The sequence below is a fragment of the Macrosteles quadrilineatus genome, unplaced genomic scaffold, assembly GCF_028750875.1.
Source record: "Macrosteles quadrilineatus isolate MER2022 unplaced genomic scaffold, UCM_ALF_1.0 Scaffold_1__1_contigs__length_201487025, whole genome shotgun sequence".
NCBI lineage: Eukaryota > Metazoa > Arthropoda > Insecta > Hemiptera > Cicadellidae > Macrosteles > Macrosteles quadrilineatus.
Window position 1 is genome coordinate 179,765,623 of NW_026542594.1, and position 7,856 is coordinate 179,773,478.

Below are 7,856 nucleotides of genomic sequence, written 5' to 3' on the forward strand. Positions count from 1 at the left end.
CTAATGGGCGCATTATTCTTCTTGCTAAAGACTTCCTGTCTTTAATGGCTGGTAATAACTTCCTACTATTTGTGGTAATTGACTAAGAGGAAGCTTACAGGGAAAGTAGTCTGCTTAACACTGATTAGGCAAATTTATGTTAAGATAAATTATGTTAAACGAATGTTCATCAAATCGATAAAGATACCACGTTTAATTAGTTTTGCAATAATGTTACCAAGTAAGATGTAGAGAAATGTTTTTTATCCTTTACAAAAATATGCGATATTTTTTCAAATCGTCAAACGTTTAGATATTCATAAATCTTCGGATTTTCAAAAAATCTGGTTACCATCTTTTAAAAAAAGTTTCCTACAGTCACATGACAAAGTGGGCTTCCTTGCACAGATTACAGTACAGAAAGCCTTACTTTGGCACACAGTTTTTACTTTGGCACACAGTTTTTACTTTGGCGCACAGTTTTTTATATGGTGCACACCATTATTCCAACCAATTAACACAACAGCGTGCTTTTATTAGGCACGTAACACAACTACGCTTGAAAATAAGTTGGCAACACTTAAACGTGAATGGTTTCAACTCACATAGCAGTCATCTTCAGACTATTAAAGATGTTTTCTCGCTTTATTCGAAGGTCGTCAATAGATAATAAATGACAAACACGAACACGTACACGGACATAAATAGGAACATTTAGGATTAAAAATACTGAAATGGTAGGCCTACGGGACACGACGTGATCAGGCGGGAATTATGTCTCCCGAATATTTTTAGAGAAGAATATTTTTTGCATACAGTTGCCTAACAATGTACATGTTCTCTCACTAATTTGAGAAAGCAAAGTGGCCAATTCGCTCATCAGTGAGACAATGTTAACATTGTCTCACTCTAATTACTCTCTCTCACTCACTCCAGATTTGCAACGTGAAGGCACGAAATAGTGAGCGCGTAACATGCAGACAAGTTCGTATGCGCGCGAAATACGTTGGCAGTACTGGCTGTAAATCAGCTGGTCAACTGTTGTACTGTTGTATCATTAAATTTCATATTAAAAGTTCACGTGTGTTTAAAAATATGTTACGTTTCTTTACCAATTTATTTGTTTTATGGTAACTGTAGGAAAAATATAATGTGCAACTCGAGTGCAAAGTGCAATTGCCTCACTCGAGAAACCATTCGTGAGTAAGTATTTCTCTCGAGTGAGTCAATTGGTCACTTTGCTCACTAGTTGCACAAATAACTATAGTATAGGTGCATCCTGACAATTTAGTGAATAGATAAATCCATTAGGTAGCCTATATATTATTTAGATTCACATGAACCTGATTTGTGCTTTAGAATCATGAAGTACAAAGAGAATATTTTACACGTGAGTTCCTGTTACCTTTGAAGATTAAATTGGAGATTATATTGAATATTTTATCATCTCCCAGGACAGTTTTTCCTCTTTCAGAGAAATTAGGCTATCACCAATTAAATTGAAGAATTATTGAAAAAAAGTTTCCCTGAAATACGCTTTAAAAAACTAATAATGATAATTTGACCGTATCGCGTTACTTAAAATAGATTTTAAAGAATCAAAAAGTGTATTTTTTGTGTCTCAGATACGCAAATTTGTAAATATTGACAAGAATCCATTAACTGTTTTGGTCCTTCTTCAACATGATTTTTACCGAACCGTTAAAAACTATTAGGATATTGAATTAATCGTATCTTAAGTTAAAAAAAAGCTAATTCAAAACACTGAAGAATCCTATACTCTAATACGAGCAATGTTTGCTTGTATGCTTGCTTGCTTGCTTGCTTGCTTGCTTGCAGAAAGATCTCGAAAACGGCTCCGACGATTTTCTTCAAATCTTGTAAATAGTTTATTTTTGGCCTAAAAACGAGTTTCATGCAGTTAGAACTGCCAACAAAAATCTAATTACGTAGAAAAATGAAACTGAAAATCACATTTTTTTAACATTAGTCTTATGGGTTGCTAGGTAACCATGTTGGATGAATTAAATAACAAGGATAAAGTAAACAAAAGACTTGAAGTTGTAGCATGTGTTCATAGTAAGCCAACTACCCACAGTATACTAGCAAATTACAAATACAGTACAAAAGGAAAACATCACTTAATAATTAGCATAATATTTAGCAAAGATTATACTGAAGATTACTCGATACATTGTAGGGAGTATGTTTTATAGTCTATGGTTTTATCTATGATTGTAGTCAAGGGCAGCAGTGCGAAGTCTGGGATCTGTTTATGACGATTAGATTAGATTAAGGTATCTGCAATCCTAAAATGCTATGGGAAGGGAAGGAAACAGGTCCGCGACATAGGAAGTGGTGAAGGAAGTAATAAAGGCAATCATAAAATGCTATGGGAATAGAGGGAAACAGGTCCGTGACGTAGGGAGTGATGAAGGAAGTAGTGAATGCGAGCAGTCCGGAGTGTGGGGAATGTTTATGACGATAAGATTAGGGTATCTGCAATCCTAAAATGCTATGGGAAGGAAGGAAAACAGGTCCGCGACGTAGGAAGTGGTGAAGGAAGTAGTCAAGGCGAGTAGTCCGGATTGTGGGAACTGTTTATGACGATTAGATTAAGGTGTCCGCAATCTTAAAATGCTATGGAAAGGAAGGAAAACAGGTCCGCGACGTAGGAAGTGGTGAAGGAAGTAACAAAGGCAATCATAAAATGCTATGGGAATAGAGGGAAACAGGTCCGTGACGTAGGAAGTGATGAAGGAAGTAGTGAAGGCGATCAGTCCGGAGTGTGGGGAATGTTTATGACGATAAGATTAGGGTATGGGCAATCCTAAAATGCTACGGGAAGGGAGGGAAACAGGTCCGCGACGTAGGAAGTAGTGAAGGAAGTAGTCAAGGCGAGCTGTCCGGAATGTGGGAACTGTTTATGACGATTAGATAAGGATATGGGCAATCCTAAAATGCTATGGGAAGGGAGGGAAACAGGTCCGCGACGTAGGAAGTGGTGAAGGAAGTAACAAAGGCAATCATAAAATGCTATGGGAATAGAGGGAAACAGGTCCGTGACGTAGGAAGTGATGAAGGAAGTAGTGAAGGCGATCAGTCCGGAGTGTGGGGAATGTTTATGACGATAAGATTAGGGTATCTGCAATCCTAAAATGCTATGGGAAGGAAGGAAAACAGGTCCGCGACGTAGGAAGTGGTGAAGGAAGTAGTCAAGGCGAGTAGTCCGTAGTGTGGGAACTTTTTATGACGATTAGATTAAGGTGTCCGCAATCTTAAAATGCTATGGAAAGGAAGGAAAACAGGTCCGCGACATAGGAAGTGGTGAAGGAAGTAGTCAAGGCGAGCTGTCCTGGGTGTGGGAACTGTTTATGACGATTAGATAAGGGTATGGGCAATCCTAAAATGTTATGGGAAGGGAGGGAAACAGGTCCGCGACGTAGGAAGTGGTGAAGGAAGTAGTCAAGGCGAGCTGTCCGGAGTGTGAGAACTGTTTATGGCGATTAGATTAAGGTATTTGCAATCCTAAAATGCAATGGGAAGGGAGGGAAACAGGTCCGCGACGTAGGAAGTGGTGAAGGAAGTAGTCAAGGCGAGTAGTCCGGACTGTGGGAACTGTTTATGACGATTAGATTAAGGTATTTGCAATCTTTAAATGCAATGGGAATGGAGGGAAACAGGTCCATGACGTAGGAAATGGTGGTGAAGGCGAGCCGTGTGGAGTTTGGGAATGGATTTATGCATCTCCAATACTAAGGTGCTTTCAGAGTGAACTAATGATTTTCCCCGAGCAAAGCTCGGTCCCCAGGTACTCATCTCATAATACGCGTATTCGTCTGTTAGTACTAATATAGTTATTCAGTGTACAGTATACTACTAAATCGTATATAATCCAGTTCTAAAAGATTCTGCAATCGTTTATGCGTTCATAATGTACAGTAGGCCTAAAAATATTCTATTGCGAATGTCTGATACTTTTGTAGGTTTTAAATGAAGATTGTATTAATACAGGGAGCGGCAGAAATATCTGACGGTTTTCAAGCGAGTAAAGTCCGGCAGCCGAGTGGAGGGGGGTGGTGGGGAGCGGCTCATTCTCAAGGCCAAGTGTGACAATTTTATTTTAGTCGCCATGGAGCAGTGGACCAGTATACATCGCACGTTTGCCGTTGAGGCGTTTTTTAAAAATGGCGATTCTGTTGTTGGTACGCAACGTAAGTTTCGGAGGCATTTTAATGTGCCTCGTGGGGAACCTATCCCATCCCGAAACACCATCAAATTGTGGGTGGATACCTTTAGATCACAGGATCAACTGCAAAACGTAGGCCTACAGGCCGTCCAAGGCCAGTGAGGACGCCTGAGAACGTGGAGCGAGTGCGACAAGCTGTGCTAACGAGCCCGCATCGCCCGGAGCGTAGACAAGCTGCTGCTCTTGGCATGTCTGATCGCTATATTCGACGAATTTTGCACTCAGGCCTTCACTTTCACCCGACAGCGATTGTATTATATCTTCTTCTAAACGTCACATATTTGTTTTGAACATTAGGGATATTATTATGTATACACTGTATATCTTACATTTATTAATACGTTTTTAATAATGTGTTATAATTATTAAAGTTAATAATCTTGTTATACAGGGTGGGGCAGGGAAATATCCCCACTTTTAAGATGGCACTGTGAGTAGTATAGGTGTACTGGAGGAATGGGGTTAGGCTCAAATGAAGCTTTTGTTTTGGGAATTTCTAAAAATATCACTATCAGTAGTAGATATGGCTTGTTCGAGTAAGCAATGTGCTTTTGCACTCGAGATGTTTTTTTTTTCTTTTCAAAAATCAGTCTATTGTTGCTGTGCAGCTACCATTGGCTGTCGAGTTATCGGGTGGCCTGTCACAAAGCTGTTACAATTTGGTGTGGGTGAATTACTTTCGTGTATGTAGTGGTGTATTGCGAAGGATATTTGGAGCTCAAAAAACCGTCCGGAGTCCTGAAAACATTGACCTTGTCAGAATATCGATTTTGCAGTCTCTTCAAAGTTCTGCTTGTTAAGCATGCATCCGCGCTGGCATTGTCTAATCGTACTGTGCCTCGTATTCTCCATGAGGACCTACACCTCCATCTATACAAGCTTGTAGTTGCTCATGAACTCACACAACGGGACTGGCAACAACGAATGCAGGCATGTGAAATCTTAATTGCAGGACTACCTTATGCTGCTCGGGTTTTATTTAGTGACGAGGCACACTTCCATATTCCTGGAGCGGGTAAATAAGCAGAATGTGCTCTATTGGAGTGATGCTAAGCCTAGGGTAGTTCAAGGAAAGACCCTAGATGCCTTGAAGGATACAATTCACCTTGAATGTTGCCTCTTTCCACAACACATGCTTCACAAAGTTATTATGAACTCCAGAACCAGAATACAGCAATGCATTTAAGATTAGGGACACCACTTGCAGGATATGCTGTTTAAAACCAAGTAAATTTATATTAAAATAAACTCCCAGATGTAACCTTTTAATCTCAATAAAAAGTTTGGTTCTAACATTTTTGGTTGTCTTTTAATTTACCTTTAAAATTAGGGATACTTCCCTGCCCCACCCTGTATTAAGAAAACGTGTATGAAAAGTGGTTGTCGAAGACAACGTCGATTATTTCAAAGTAATTACATGATATTTAATAGAGTCACAATTTAATCAAAGCTCAACAGAAGATTACTAAGAACATTCTCTTAGCTTGATGAGTTTATCTTGGTTTCTGTTTCTGTCTTTAGATCCTGGAAATGTATTACTTTTGTGGTCGTCCTTACGAAGGGATAAAATAATTGTGTTAGAAGGAGATTTTAGAATGTTGTAATTGCATTACAGGTTTTTATTTTGTTGGGAAAACAGTTTTGAATGATATTTTGAACTATTATTTATTGAGGTTTCATCACATTACAGTGTGTTTATCATATTTTATGTACTTTACAATCAGTCCGTACCTAACAGAATACCCTGGCTAAAATATTTATTTATACTAATCTAGAGGTTAAATACCTTGTAACCAACGCAATCCTTGGTAGTCTGGATGGCTACCGGTTTCGATACACTTATGGTGTCATTGTCAAGCCTTGACGCGGTTGTCGCTTATATTAGGTCATCTTATAAGGCTTATAAGGTCTTCAAAAGACATAAACGAGATGAGTGAATAACGAAAACGAAAACAAACAAACATGGTTATTGACTAGTGATTTTTTGTCCTTTAGTTGGTGGTAATATGTAAGTATTTGTACAGGTTTAGTAGTATGGCGTAAACTATCGTACGTAACTCGTCCAAAATATGTTTACCGGACTCGTATGGTAATCCCGTACTCGACTTCGTCTCGCTCGGGAACAACTTCTCTCGTCCGGTAAACACTTATTTTCAGGACTAGTAAAGTAATATACTATTACGAACGAATAATACTGTATGACCATACAACTCTAGGCGAGGCTGTGGTTTGTACAAATAAAATTGGGGGCTATGTAAGTGAAAATGAGTTGGAAGGAAAAACATAGAGAAGGCTTAGGAGAGAGAGTACCTATATAGAGGGATAGAGATGGTATACGGCATTCTCACAAACTTTAACATGCTTGGGTGTGTCAAACATGAGCTAATTGTCATGTATGTGTGCTTTACGTTTATAAACATGTGATCTGTCCCCTAATCTTTGTATCCTGTAATATTGTAGAGCTAAACGATATGCTTATAATTATTACTATTCTAGAGATTAAATACCGTGTTGCCAAAGTAATCCTTGGTTGCCAAGGTAACCTCTAGAATAGTAATTGCTGAGTAACCTGGAAGGCAATACTTCAAAAATAAAGTTTGTTTATAAGTTTGCTATGGACATTATTTATAAAATGTAAACATACAAATATGGGAAAAACATTAATTTTAGTTCCAAATGATAAACGTGTTAATGAGGGGTTAAGAATTGCATTGCATCTCTTGACAAAATAACCCTAAAATGTTATCAAATCATGCCTTCAATGTAAAGTCGATTTGTATAAGAGAATACAAATGAAGAATGTAAGAAATATGGTAAAACTATTCACTCCATTTATGCAAATTGTGGTTGACACTTTGCTCCTCTCTTCCCATTTCAGAGTCAAATTGATCGACCTATTTCATTCAGTATAACTTATATCAGCCAATCTCAATAAAAGTTAACACATTTTTAATACTAGCTATGTAAGCTTTGACCTTTTTTGCTAAGAATTCTTGTAGACAAAAAATAATAATCCGTGTTTAAAAGGTTATATACAAATTCACCGTTATATTGTAGGAGATATATGGATAGTTTGTACTCTTTAAAAAAAATATACGCCTTAAACTTATATGTGGATTTTCAACAATACACAATACAAGTTTTACAATTATAGTTTTTATATCACGTTGATAACTTGTAATATTTATAAATATATGCACACCTCGTGTTTCTTTAATCATTTACGTTCAATATGAAATTATTGACACCATGAGTAAATAAATATAGGAATATGATCGCAAAAGGGTGAAAAATATAAATCTTTTTTCTCGAGCAAAAAAAAACATAAAACAAGCAGATCAAAGACGGCCTGAGTTCATTCAATGATATGTGATGTTGCTTCTACCATGGACTCATTGGCCTTTTTATAGTGAACACAGAGTAAATTTGATTTTAACCATTGACATTTAAAAAAATCAATCATTGAAAAATGTAATTTCTTAGACCACAAATTATTGCGTGGATAAAAATAAATAACTTCTTGATCAGCATTGTACGTGTTGTTAAATTTACGGAAAGTAAATGAAAGATACGTCTTACAACACTTAACACATACATTTACGCTTATACTGTTACTCACAAGACGGTA